The sequence below is a fragment of the Athene noctua genome, chromosome 15 (genome assembly GCF_965140245.1).
Source record: "Athene noctua chromosome 15, bAthNoc1.hap1.1, whole genome shotgun sequence".
In the NCBI taxonomy this organism is placed as follows: Eukaryota; Metazoa; Chordata; class Aves; order Strigiformes; family Strigidae; genus Athene; species Athene noctua.
In genome coordinates, this window is record NC_134051.1 from 10,132,719 (window position 1) to 10,147,219 (window position 14,501).

Below are 14,501 nucleotides of genomic sequence, written 5' to 3' on the forward strand. Positions count from 1 at the left end.
GGAGAGTCCTTGAGATACAACCAGGCCTCTCTACTTCTGTGCTGCTTTAGCTTGCTCTGTGCCCATCCCTGGCAAGAATTTGTCATGGCACCTCTCCAAAATGAAGGCTTATAACCGTCCTACCATGTTCTGTTATTTCAGTTCTTTTGTGGGCTCTCAGTTCCTTTTCATTGGTTTCTCTTCTCATTCTAGGGAGGCGAGAGCATGGTTTTTAGTCCTCCAGCAGGAGCATCTCACCTGTGTGCACAGTGTGAAATATGCTGAAGCCCTTTATTCAAGGACAAGCAAGTCTTCCTGTGGCAAGTTGATTTGCATCTGCGTGCCAAGGATCCCCAAAGCTGCCAGCATCTCTTTTATGAAATGCTGAACTCTTGTTAGCCTAGGGAAGAGCCCTGACTTCACACACTAATCCCTCCTGAGGTGATGCCATGCTCAAAAAGAAACATATGGAAATCGGCCTGTTCCCAGCAGCTCCCTTGCTGCTGCCTTTCCACTGGTGCCAAGTTTGCCGTGGCAGGGAGGCCTTACTCATCTCCCCACATGCCACAGAGATCTCCTGTTTCCATGAAGCTGTCAGGATGGCTCCAAATGCATCACCTGTGTTTCCAGTGATAAATCCTTCAATCCAGCAACTTAGAAACTTGGGTCTTAGAAACATGTTGGCTGGTTCTTGAAATGAGAAAGTCCCTGTCTGCATAATGACCTTGCCAAAGCCCCCAATGAAGGGGCTAGGGATGCATTTGCCTCCAGCTCCCTGCTCCCAGCTCACACAGGTCTTCTTGCTGTAGAACTGTGACTCCTGATTTGGTTTTCCACCCCTTCTGGGTTAACAGAAGTTCCCCCCATGTTTCCTCTCCAGTCCTTCCCAGGTTAGTGCTGTTGCATCTTCCCTGCCAGAGCAGTATCACTCTCAGCTCTCCTGTTTTGCTCCTAGTCTCTGCTATGGTGGGCTCTGCTTTCCCATCCACAGACCCTTGGAGCTGTTCTAGAGGCTGAGTGGGGGACTGCAAAGGGAGTTTTTGGAAGAGGGTGTCCTAACTGCCCTACAAGACAAGGAAAAAGTAATGCAGACCTAAGTCCATATCACTTAATCCCTTCACTTGGTTCCCAGAGTGTGGAAGAGCTTTCTTAGGGACAAGATGGTCCAGTGCTCTCAGCCCTATCCTGGAGGGCTGTACAGAAGCCATGTCCTCCTTTCAATGCTTGACTAGGGGGATGGCTTTGCCCAGATTTTCTCCTTTACATGTTTTCCTCTCCTCGCCAAAACCAAACTACCAGCCCTGTCTCTGATAGAGGGGCAAAAGAAAAGTGCTTTTTATTAATTGTTTCATAGAAAATCAATGGCAGCACTGCGAGAACAAATTTATCTTCCAGCTCTTCGGCTTGTACTTTAGTCATACTTTGTCAACCAGACAATGCTCATCACTTATATATAAAACCCTTCCAGAGAATATACAAGTAAGGAGAATACATGTATAATGAAATAACAAGTCTTGGCATTTCCTACAGAAGCAGCCAAACATTCAGCTGTGATCAGTTTTATTAAGAAGAGAAACTGCTAGAAACAATAGTGGCCCAAATAATTGATGAGAGAAGAATTTGATCTCTGGCTGGTGGCTGTAATAAATTTCTCTTGTCAGCTCAGTTCATTTACTGCAGGTAGGAGCCCTGTGCAGTGATTAAAGAAGCAAAATATTTTAGGCACAACAGAATGTAACAATTCTCCCAGTGAACTGGACAAAAATAGCTCTGCGGGTAGATAAATGAAAGAGGTGGTGCTTTTATTTAAAGTCCATATTAAATTAGGGAGCAGTTATTTTTGTTTCCTCGCCCCTTGCAGGTGACAGTGAACCAAAATGATATTTCTGGGACTATTACCTTGTAGAGACTATGTCCAGCCTTTTCATTAGCATCTCGGGAGCTGAGGCAGGGGAAAGGAGATGCCTTTCCTTAGTGTGATTGCCAGGCAGGAAGATTTGGGGAGATGCCCAGACAGGAGGAGAGGGAAGGTCAGGTATTGCTGCAGAGAAGGGGAGGGAAAGCTCATGAACACTCATATTTTGGTTTGCTTTTAACTATGGGTGGTGTTCTAGACCTGGATCTCCTCTCTCCCAGCATGTAGGGCTGGTTAGCCACAGAAGGGCAGAGAAGGAGCAAGAAGGGCGTGGAAAGGACCCTGCCCTGAGAGAGGCAATGCCTCCTGGGTGCCCACACAGGCCTGTCCCTTGTGTTCACTCCTGTCATATAGGTAAAAGCATATCAGTGCTCCGCTCTGAATGCAAAGTTGCTTTTTGTGAGGACATCCAGGTAACATGGGTTGCAGTCACCTATTTTAAAGAGTATTAGACCAAGGCAGAGAAAGCCCCATTTACCTTTCATCAGGGCAATGTAAGACTAGAAAGCACAACTAGGGCCAAAGACAGCATCAACAGTTATTCATAACTCATTTAATTTGTGCAAGAAAATGAGTAAATAACAACATTGTCCTAAAAAAGTTATGTTTAATGTTTCATTAATATTTTGTGAATGTTGGTAATTCTTTTTATATAATTTAGCGTGCTGGGCTCTTCTATCCCTGGAGTTCTTTCCAGATGGGACAGCGAATGCAAGAGAAAGAAAGCTGTCATGGCCATCAGCATGTCGTTAGAGTTAATGCAAGAGTTGTCAAATGATGCCTGTTTTCTGCCGAAAAGCTCTGTATTAGCAGGAGGCTGAAAAACTGTAACATTTATCACCAGCAAGTATTATTTGAAAAGATCATTTAGTATCTGTCAAGGCTGCTGTAATATTTTTTGGCCAAAGAATTTAAGTGGGAAGATATGTGTGTGTGTGCACGCCTGCACTTCTGATTAATTGTAATCTCGCATAATGCACTCCTCAGTTTGACATTTTTAAAGTAAGGGTAGGTTGGTTGATTCCTGAAATTAATTATAATTCAGATTTTGGAGTGTGAAAAACGGATAGAGAGCTTTCTATAAACCCTTTAGACACAGCTAGAATTTGGACAGATTTATTATGCACTTCTACCATGCTCTGCTGCTCATGTCATGAAATCTTTAGGAATTTATTGCAAGAAAATGGTTTATTTTCACAAATTTGATGGAAGGAGAAGATGGAATTAGTATTTTAATTGCATTTTGATAAAGGAAAACAAAGCCAATCAGGGCTGTGGCCCTCGGTACACCTGACGTATTGATTGCGAATTCAAGAAGAGTAAGAAAAACTTATCTGCATGAATCCGTGTGTGAAACTTTTAAAAACATAAAAGTCAACATATGCTGGGATATCTTACTTGCCTTTCCTTGCAGGAATAAATTAGCAATGTCAAAATACTTCCTAGCACTTCAGCAAGAACAGTCTTTTGGTGGTTCTGCTTTAGGTGTTAAACTTATTAATGCATTTCTTTAGAAAGATTGTCTTCAAGTTCTCCTGAAACTATGGCAGCAGAGATATTAACTTCTGAGTTCAATGAATGCCTCAAAGGTCTGCTCTGGAGAGGATGTGTTGGAATTACAGCTGTCTGTACAAGGAGTTATTGAGAAACAGCCATGACAGTATGAAGAATGCTGTCTTAATCTGAATCACCTTTCATGTGTAAACATAGTTAACTTTATTATACTTAACAATCTTTAATAAAGAAACTTTCCAGCTAAGGATTACAATATAGTGATACCTGCATGCTCAGAAATACAGAAGATGGAGGAAAAAATACAGTGAAACGCTGTCTGGACTCTTGTAGAATAACTCAGATGTGTGATTTGGATCTAAAGAAATGTTTGTAGCAGTGCAATGGGTATCAGTGTATCGCCATCAGGTATCAGAGCATCGCTGGAAGCTGAAAGCAGGTTGTCACAGAAGAACAATAGGGGTTTTTTCATTAAGCTCTTCCCCGTTGACAAAGATAAGAAAGCCTCCTCCCCTTCTTGACTCATGCAGTAGATAAGATAGAGATCTGTATATAAGATAAGTGCAGCAGGAACTTGGAAGAGCCATTTTCTAGGAGACAAACCTTAGCAGGCATCAGTTTGAAAAAGAATTAGACATTGATTTATACTGTGTTATAGAGGAATTATGTTACTGGTAGTAAAAGCAAATCCCAGTTGTTGGCTCCAGATGTACTTTCTGTTGGAGACTATGGATTGTAACAAAGACATCATCTGCAGGTTGTAATTCTCCCCTCTGGAGCTTTTGGAGGTTGGAAAGTTTAGTTGTTTGCTCGGAGATAGCCTTCATGCTGTGTTAACATGCATGGCAATCATTTGCAAAAATTGCTGACCTTAGCAGGCTACAAAGGCTTGTGTCTTATGCGGATGAGTTTCTTGAATTTCTGTTCTATGGTGATGACAAAAAGACCTTTTGCAGTTTTATTCTTCAGCCTTACCTAATCACTGTAATGACAGCATCCCCAGTCATTAGGATAACTCAAAATCAAGCAGCACAGTTTGTTTGTTTGGTTGTTTTTTTCTTGGAATACTGCCTTGTCAAAACAGTGACAGAGTGAGAGATTGTCCATTTTTCTCCCTTGCAGAACTTATTTTCATTTTCTTCTTGTTATCTGCACTGCTGGTCTCTGCATATTATCTACCTCACTTGCTCTCATGAATATAGATCCTAGGGATTGTGCTAACACATTTTTCCTTGCATTCAGAAATCCAGTCGGGGCTACATGCAATACTCTAATAGCATATATGGGTCAGATCGTATTCTGAGTTCTCAAGATGAGCCCTGAGTGAAGTCCTTAGGGACAAATAACCCAAATATAGGCCTGTATTCCTCTAGTAACTTGGTTGTAATACAGTGCTCATTATGTGAGTGCTTGAGTACATGTGTTTTCATGATTAATGTTATGCAAAATATAATTTAGGTGTTCCACTGTCTGCTATCTCAGGGAATATTTCCCTTCTAGGTGAATAAATTCTTTTGTCTCTAACATGAATAATGCAGTTGCAATTTTCACATTGTCCAAATTCTTGGGGTTTTCTCCACCACCGTTCCCGTCATATAGGAACTCTGCAGATTCTCTAGAGAATGAGAATTGCACCATAAAACTCAGAGTAAATTTCTGAGGAAAAGCATATTAATATTAACTAAAACAGAATTTTGAAACACATACAAAACTGTTAAGAAGGTGTATATTAAGACCTCATTAAAAAATGCTCAAAGATTCTTTAATGGAAAGTAATACTTGAACTGAAGGGGTCTTCTATGTGCTGCAACACTTGATCAAGGCAGAGACTCGAGTAGAAAAAGTATTTGCTCTTGGTCAGGTTGGATGTGCCGTGTTTTAAATGTGTCGATGTGCTGGAGTCCCTTGCTGCAAGGAAGCTGGGTTGTCAGCAGCTGGCTGGCAGCCAACGGGGCCATCTTTCCATGAGAAATGGGACACGCGCGCTCCGGGTTTGCTGAAACCAGATAATTAATCAGAGGATGAAAGTGAGAATGAAATGGAAGGGTATTCAGGTATGATCTTCAGGTATCTTCCAAAATGGATTGTAATAAGCTGGCAGAATGTGCTGGTAATAAAATCTAAAGATGAAGTGCATCCATTTAATCAATTAACATCAGTTAGTGGAATCAAGCACTGTACTGGTTGCAGCTAATGCAGAGTTTAGAGCTTTGTATTACTAGTAATTTCCTATTTCAGATCTGTCACATGTTTGTATCAAGTATTATAAATAATAAAATAATAGTATTATGAGTTATTTAATATTACCTTAGTTACTTGAGTAAGATTGTGCTGTACTTAAACATGAGTTTTTCTCTCTAATTATCCATCACCTTTTTGTGACCTTTCTTCAAAACTGTTTCATAAAGTATCCGCCCACGATTTCTTTCAATGAAGTGAAAAATGATCAGGTTATATATTTTCTTTTTTAAAAAATCCTTACTTAAATGGTGACCCTTACTTTACTACTTCACAGAAATATGATTTTTCTACTTTTTTTTTTTTTTTACTTTTGGAGAAAAGCCTTAGTAAAGACACACTTATACACCAACAACATCCTTTTTCTGTAATAGCTTGTTTGCTCAGAGAATCAACTGAAGCTTTCCCTACAAATGAATTTTTATGGGTGTGAGCTGTATTTTCCTTAGGGGTGTGTGTGGTCAAGTTGTACCAGCACATCCTTCCTAATGCAAGCTAGTCCTAGGCTTGGAGGAATAAGCTGCACTAGGACAGGCACTCTGCTGCTGGTGTAAAGGCACCCACCCCAGGCAGCAGGTGTTGTGAGCAGTGCATAGCTGTTGTGTGAATGCAAGCTCAAAGGATGCTTCACACTGAGCATCTTCCAAGAACCCCCTTAAACCATTTCCCATATTTCTGGCCATATCAAATAAGAAAAGTTTGGCTCATGGCAAAAGATGTTTCCAAGTTATTCTTGGCTCTCAAACCTGGACTCCACCCTGTTACAAGGGTGCTGATTTAAATGCAAATATAAAATTATGCTGAGTGCAGCTGAAAAAATATGGGTGGCTTCTCAGCTAGAGCAAGGCTTCTTTTCACCTGCACAAACAGAACATTTCATGCAGACCTCTTCCCCTTGCTAGTTCCAAGATGCGAATGTTTCTGGTCCTAAGGGTGGCTTGTTCCCAGCCCCTGGAGGGTCTAACAGCTGTTTTTTTCCTCTGTGTTGGCTGGGGAGGACTCTTCAGTGCATGGATCTTGGAAGGATCACTCAGGGATGGGTTGGTCCAACCTGTCACCTGATGTGCCACGTGCTGAGGTGGAGCCATGGTCTCTGTTAAAATAGATTGGGTCAAGAAAGGAAATAATCATTGTATAATCTTTATCCAAGAAGGAAAGTGCTGTGCACCACTGTATTTTCTGAACCTTTCATATACGTATTTTATTTTTTATGTAGGTGTTGTCTTTTTCCATTTGATCTTTCCTTGGATCTCGATACTGAGGATAGAAATCTGCCTCCCATCTTTGACTCCTGAATAACACAGGAGGAGCGTTACCCTGACCCTATAAGTACATTGAAAACAAGCTGTCAGCCACAGGTTACTGCATGACCAGAACTGCAGTGCTGGCTTTTTTTCTTCTCTGGTGTTCAGACTTCAGCACTTGGTGTTGCAGCTTACTCAGGGGGAAGTTTGTTTCAGTTCAGGACCCAAACTGGAGGAACGTATGTTCTATCTTCTATAAAACATGATAGCCCCTGACAAATTGCAAACAATTACTGTGAGGTTTTGAGAGTTGTTCTTGGACTTTCTGAAAAAAAATCCATAAAGCTGACTTTACTCCTCCCCCTGAAACTGATAAAACACAAAATCACACAAATTTCTAAATAAAACACGAGGTAAAGGAATGTTCAATGGCTTTGGGGGAAGGAAGAGACAATAGCAAAGTATGTGGCAACCTACAACAAAACTCCATATGGACAGCAATGCATACCTGATGCACAAAAAATCCACCCAAACCCCTAAGGTTGGTCACGAATACTGTGGAACCCCACGGCAGAAGTGATGTAACAATTTAGATGTACCTTCCTTTTTAAAGAGTAGCTGAGAGCCCTGCTCATCTCCAAAAAGTCAATTTAAACTATATCTGCTTCGTGTTACAGCAAATATCTCATTTGAAATCCTTGTTTGCAATCTGAGAAACTCAGCACTTCTAGGATCCTGCACGAACTGCAGTTTGATGGACTCAAGCCTTATTCTACTGCAGAGAAGTTGTGTTGATGGAGCAAAAGGAGGGGAAGAGAAAAATGTGGGAGAGAAGCAGCAATGCTGCAGTGATGCTACAGCAACTCTGTGCTCGTGCAGTACATGCAGCTCTGCAAGCAAAAAGGGCAGAGCAAAATCTACTTCTTCATTTGATTGGTACCTCTGACAAGACAGAACTGTCTATAGGGATGTTCATATGGATTATCTTCCTACCAGGGACTGAATTTCACCAGAATCAGATTTGTGGAATCATGTTGTTTAGTCAATTGTTTTTTTGTTGTTGTAGAGGAAAACGAAAAGGACAAAAAAATTACAGCAGTATCAGGATGGTCTAGGTCTGCAGTAGTAAAACAAGAAACTTCAATTCCCCCTGAGGGAATTTAAAATTATATTTTTTCCTACTGTCATGGAAACTGTCAAAAATAAAATTAAGTAATTCATGCAGAAACCAAACGTTTTGATAAATGCAAAGCAACTATTTTCTCCAAAATTTCTATTGCAAGAGATTTTGAAATGTTGGTGTTTTCTTACGTGGAAGAGAAATTAATCTGAATATATCCTTCATGAAACAAAATGTCCATTTGTGACCCAGGGCTGCAATAAAATGCTCTTACAGATAAAATTCCAGTGATCTGAGCACTGTCAAGGATTTGTTGGATATGGCTTTAAGTCCTTTCATTAACACAGACTTTCTTATGTCATATTCAAGTAGTTCAGTCTTTCTGTACCTCATTTATCTCTGCGGAAATGAACAGGACTATGTAGATCATAGAGCTCTAGATGAAAATCATGAGAGGATCTAAAGATTTCAGGAATAGCTGACTTACCAAAGAGACATAATTCTAGAAAAAGTAGGGTGAATTCTCATTTCTGGGAAGTAGGACCTAGACATGGGGTTTTGGGTGTTTTTTTCAGGGGAGAAGGCATGGTTCAGCACAGATAGAAAAAGTCTCAATAGTTAGCTGGGCATCTTAACTGCAAAAAGTGGGAAGAGGGAAAGTTCAAGCATTAAGAAAGACTAATCTGTCTAAAATATACACTGGATAAAATACTAAACTGTCTTGTTGATTGATATGAAAAAATTTTCTCATTTTTCTTTCATCTGTATTAATATATAAGCATAGGTGTGTCATACCTCTCAAGAAGCACATACAGTAATCAGGATTATGTTGTTTTCATACAGATATGAAAAGTATTGCTGCTCTTTTCTGTTTCTGCAAGAAAGACAAAGCAGTAGTGTCATACTTTTAATACCTGCTATGTGCAAATGTCATCAGGGTGTGTCTGAATGTGTCCGCATAACTTCCACCTTCCAGGCACGAAGACAATTCTTGGTGTTCATTCTCTGATTTGTAGCTGTGCCTCACTGAAATTTCTTGTGGTCTCCAGGCCTGCAACTAGACTGAATCTTCATTCTGCTAAAGTCAATGGCAATGTAGACAGCTAGCTTGCTGGAAATTACTTTTATTTCTGAGACTGGTATTTCTGAGCATCTCAGTGTTCCTCTCAGGCAGCGCCTTGGAAGGGAGAAGCTGTGTACAGGAGTTGGCTATAGTTGGGGTGTCCACAGGTACATCCCTCCAGCTGAGTATTGCTGGCAGATGCCCCAGAGGAGCCCAGTTGTGACTCAATTATTTTCTTTCTCTTAAGTGTCTTCATGAAAGGGTGTGTGTGTGTTAAATCTGGGATCTCTTAACCTTAAGTTGTTCTCTCCAGTATTTCTCCACAGCAAATAGCTGGACCTGGTAAGATGGAGAAAATATTTAACTGCATTGTTTCAGATTTGATTATTACATGATCTATTCTGGGAATAATGACCATGATTTAGTACATATTTATGAGGATGGCGAGGGGCCCAACAGGAAGCATGATGTGAATCTCCAAAGCAGGGCAGCCCTCCAAGTTAGTTTATATTAACTCATGCATAGTATGGAGAGGAATGCGGAGGAAGGAGCAGCATCTGGTAGGAGTGAATGGATACACGTGGGAAAGAGGTATTTTTCCACTCTCACTGCTGAGTCCCTTCTGGCTTGAGGCTAGAGCTCAGCAGCCGTGTTTGTCCAGGCACGTCCCAGGTTGGGCGTTTGAGGATGAGCAGCAGCGCAGTGAGACCATTAGTGCTGGCAGGGCTGCCTGCCTGGAAGGCTCGGCTGTGCCAGCAGCGCATGCACCGACCCGCAGCTCGGAGGACGTGCTGTCTGAGCATAGGGATTTGTATGATGCAGATTTGTTGGGCAGACTGTGGGTGTGCTCTGCACCCTGACCTGTTCATGTGTTGTACCTAAACAGTTTGAGGTTTGTTTTTTTGTTTGTTGTTTTTTTTTTTTTCCTCTTAAATACAAATACAAATATAGCTACTTTGGTTACAAAGCCTGTTGTGTTCTCAAGTCCCCCATATGATGTCTGTGCTGTAGAGCAGTAAGCTCAGCCGCAGGGCCAAGACGTAAGGCCACTGCAAGGTCCAGCCCTTGCTGTAGTCACAGTGCCCCGGGTGCTGCACACTATGTACTACCTGGCTACATAATGAATATCCTACAGTGGATCTGGCTGTTTAGGACAAGTCTGTGATTTTCAGTAGACTTTCTCCTGTCGTACCCTTCAAATTGCCAAGAGTTGTGATCTACATGTGCAGATAGGGACAGAAAGTGTTCAACTGCTTTATCTCCCCAGCAATTGCAAGAGGGACCATGGTCCCAAAGAACAATAAATGCCTGCAGCGAGAGTGCTGATTTGCGTAATGACTGAAACCAGGCTCTGGACCTTGTTTAGAGAAGCTGTTATTTGAGGACTGTGTTTTCTAAACACAATGTTTTCTAAACACAACATTTAAAAAAATCTGTGGCAAATTTAGGAAGAACAGGGAGATGTTTGCCAGTATTTGTGAAATGTCACAGTTGCAGGGGAAGTTTTACAACTCCTTTCAATGTTTTTATTCTGTTTTATAGTAAAGGCAGAATTGCAGTTTTACCTTATAAAATAAGTAGATGCATTAGTAGACATTAAACATTAATGCTTCAGTGGTGTAGATAAGTCTTGAATCTCAAATAGCAAACAACATTTATTCTCAGAGCAATAACAAAGCAAGCAATAAAATGGATGCAAAGCTGCGCTTAGTTTTATCAAGTACCTACCCATTCTTTTAAAGGCAGTCTCGAGCAAAGACTACCTGGGAATTCCCATGTGCCTGAATTATGAGGGAACGGTGTTAAGCGTGGTGAAGATGTGGGAAACACCCTAAGGCCCAGCTGAGAAGAAGAAAGCACTATGGTTATTGTCTGTCCTGGGATGTTCTGCTCTTTCTTTACTACAATATCCAAATTAAAAACTTTGCTTATAACCTGCAGCACTATGCATCTGATTCTGCTTTTGCTGATGTCTGTGGCAAGAGCACATTTATAAAATTTGGCTCCTCTCCACTGATATGATTCTCCAAGCATTCACTTCTCTACAAAAAGCAGAACAGCCTTATAGGCTTCAATGACCCTTCTCCAGCAGAAAGCCTAATGCAATTAGTCTCCACTTGTGTCTACTATAATGAAGTTTTCCTGCCAGTATAGTGCTATGAATGTACTAGAGGCCACAGGGGTGCCTGGCTTGCCTTGATACCTTGGAGAGGAGAACGGATGTTTAGGATATGACCGTATGTGAGATGCAGCTTGCCGTGTAGCCAGGGCAAACAGAAGTGGCTTTAAGGTAATGAAATGAGTTGCCATAATCACAGGGCTGGCTCAAAGTAGTTGTGAAGGTCATTTGGCAAACAACATATCCAGCACAAACTTACCTATTGCTTGAGACTGATAGCCCTGCCTTGCATGACAACAAGGTGGAATCCAGCCTGGGACACTGTGTGGTGCTGGGCACCCTCCTCTGCTGTTACCAGGGTCCTTCAGGGAAGCACCCAGACCATACAGGGAGGCTGGAAGGGACAATGGTCTGTCAGCCATGCACACACTTCCCCATGGCTCTCGGATGTTTTTCTGATCCTCCCCAGACCTTTCTTTGTGCTCCCAAGTCCCACTGGAGCCACTGGAGGAAGACGAATCTCTGGGAAGGGCCTCCAACAGCGTCACAAATTGTGCGAGGATTCAGACAAGTCCTAACCTGACATTTTTCAAAGTGAAACGCAAGACCTGCTGCTTGCTGATTGCTTTTGCCCTGTAACAGCAGCTGAAGCACAAACAACATCATTCGCCATGGATGATGACAAGGCGAGAAAAGAGAGGGATGGGGAAGGAGTGAGAAAAAAGTATTGGATCAAATTATGGAGGAAAACAAGCTTCTCCGTAGGCAATTTTGATGAAACTATTAATTTCATGTGTAGTGCTTAGAAATTATCATTATATATCCACTGTCCGTGCCAGAGCTAGAGAGCTAATTATATCAGATACAGAGGAAGATGTAATTATCTCCCCTTCCTCAGCAGGGCTTATGACTGCCACCAGAGCAGGACAATGTGAGAGCTTCCTGCAGCCCATGGCAATGGAGGAGGCTGAAAGAATCCTTCCCTGGGATGTTCCAGTCTGGGATGCCCAGGGCTGCCTCCTGCAGAGGGGTTTGGGCAAATGGGGTCCCTTTTTGGCAGCCCTTCATGGACACTTCCCCTCTCTCCCCTAACTGAGCCAACCAGCCAATGGATTCTGTAGATTTATTTCTCATGAGATTGAACCTATAATTAGGTGAGGGTTTCTTACACAGGTGACACGCGTCCAAGCATTACTCAAACCTTGTAAAATTCACTTCTGCAGAAAACCTATAAAAGTAGGGAGAGAGAGAGAGAAAAAAAAAAGATTGCATTTCAATGGAGCCAAAGACCATGGCCTCTTTAAATGTTATTAAGTCAATAATTAAGTGAATTTGGAGTGTGAACTGTGTATCCACTTTAAATGGATTAATGATATGAGAATTCATACAAAATTGCTGTGTTGATTTTATGTTAATGACTGTTTGAATATAAGCTGAACTATTAACCAAGGATAAGTGGAACTAATGTGCCAGCATTACTATAGAAATATAATTGAAAGGATGGTCTGCAATTTGCAAAGGGCTTCGTTTCTCTGAAGTGGGTCGGGGGAACAAAGGCTCCCTTGGACAGATTGGAAGGATGTCAGTTGGGGCGGGGGGCTGTAAATGGAGGGACACTTAAAAGAAGGCTGAATGGCTTAAATAAAAGCTCAAGGGAGGGGTATAATTCAGCTGTCAATAGAGACATTGGAGACACCCGGCAGGGCAGGGTATCTAGTTTGTTAAGATCACCAGTTTGTGCTTTAAACCTCTCAGGACATTCCCAAGACTGCTGTGTTTTATGCCAGCAGCCAAGGAGCAAATACTCCCAAAATCTTGCAGATAAATTTGTGCTTAAAGCAGCATTTCACATGAGTCAGCCTTTCCCCTCAATCCATCCCACCCTGAGTGCAGCATGGCAAGGGCAGGGAAGCTGCCCCAAAAGCACAGGGAAAGTTTTGTTGGTTGGTAGAAGGAGGCACAGCTAGTAGGAATGGCATGAAGTGAGCAGAAGGAAATGTAAGCTGGCTGTCAGTTTGTTTTTCCAAACAGCAAAGTCTGGTCGATCATGGAATCCCCATTACTTGAATCATTTAAATGTAAGCTGGATAAAAGCCCTCAAGAAAATACTACGGAGCATGTTCCTTTGTCTGCCTACTTGCTTTGCCTACAGAGTTTTGGCAGGCAGTTGACTAGGATGACCTAATAAGTCTTTCCAGCTCTTAGTTCTTGGGGGCTATGGTTAAAATAAAGATGGGATTGAAACAGCTGCTGAATGGACCTTCTTTGTTCTCAGCCTTTGATTTTTCCCCTCCCCTCTCAGAGGCAGTATCCAAGGTGCTGAGTGCACGTCCTGTGTCCAGCCCATAAAGGCAGGAGCAATTTGAGGTGCGCAGGGATCTTGACGCCATGAGTCTCCTCTCACTTATGGCTCTTTTACGTGTTAGTGTGGTTCTTCATTTGTGTGAGTGGGGGTAAAATCAGGCTCAAGTCTTTTGATGCTGATAATTTTACGTAATGCTGTGATAATATCACGGTAGTCCTCTGCAATAAGTTGGCTTTGGAGGTGCAAAACTGTGGGTTTAAGGTAACCGCTGCAAACTTGCTAACCAGGTGGGAAAAGTGGATAGTTTTCTGCCGTGTTAGTGGGCTGAACTGGCTCAGTGGGGTGTCTCTTGAAGGACAGGCTGTGCAAGGAGGAGGCTGGACCTGCACAGGCAAGAGCAGGGTGTGAGGGGAGGAAGGAGCAGGGATGGCAAAGGGAGCAGTATTCCTAGATTTAGCAGTGCTAAACTGATGGATCTGCTCAGGCGTGCCATGTGACTTCATGCTTAGTTTGCCTATCTGAAATTTAGGGATAAGGATGCTTCCTCTTTAAACTGATTTCAGAGCTACTGATAAAAAAACATCCACAAGAGTAGGTCTGCTTTTTGCAAAAGCAAGTGCATTCACCTCTGCCTCTCCAAGGACTGGCTTTAAAACTATAGATTTAATGTGACTTTAGATTTTGAGATAAAGCTGCAAGTTGTCTGTTGCTCTTATGTGATTGCCAGTGATTGAAAAGACACCAGTGGGACCTGGTTGAATGCCCAGATGTCTATAAGAGCCATTGATTCTTGACTCTGATGAGGGTTAGATCAGGCTCTGTAGGTTTGCACATAAACCCAGTAATGTTTTGTCAAGAAAGAAATCAGTGCTCAGAATTTATGGGCAACATTAGAAACACAGAATTGAGTAGGTGATTAAAAGCGTCATTCATAATATAATGTTGCTGGTATTTAAAGAAAATGTAAATAAATCCTTAATCATGTTTTTCATCCTTTTGAGGCTTG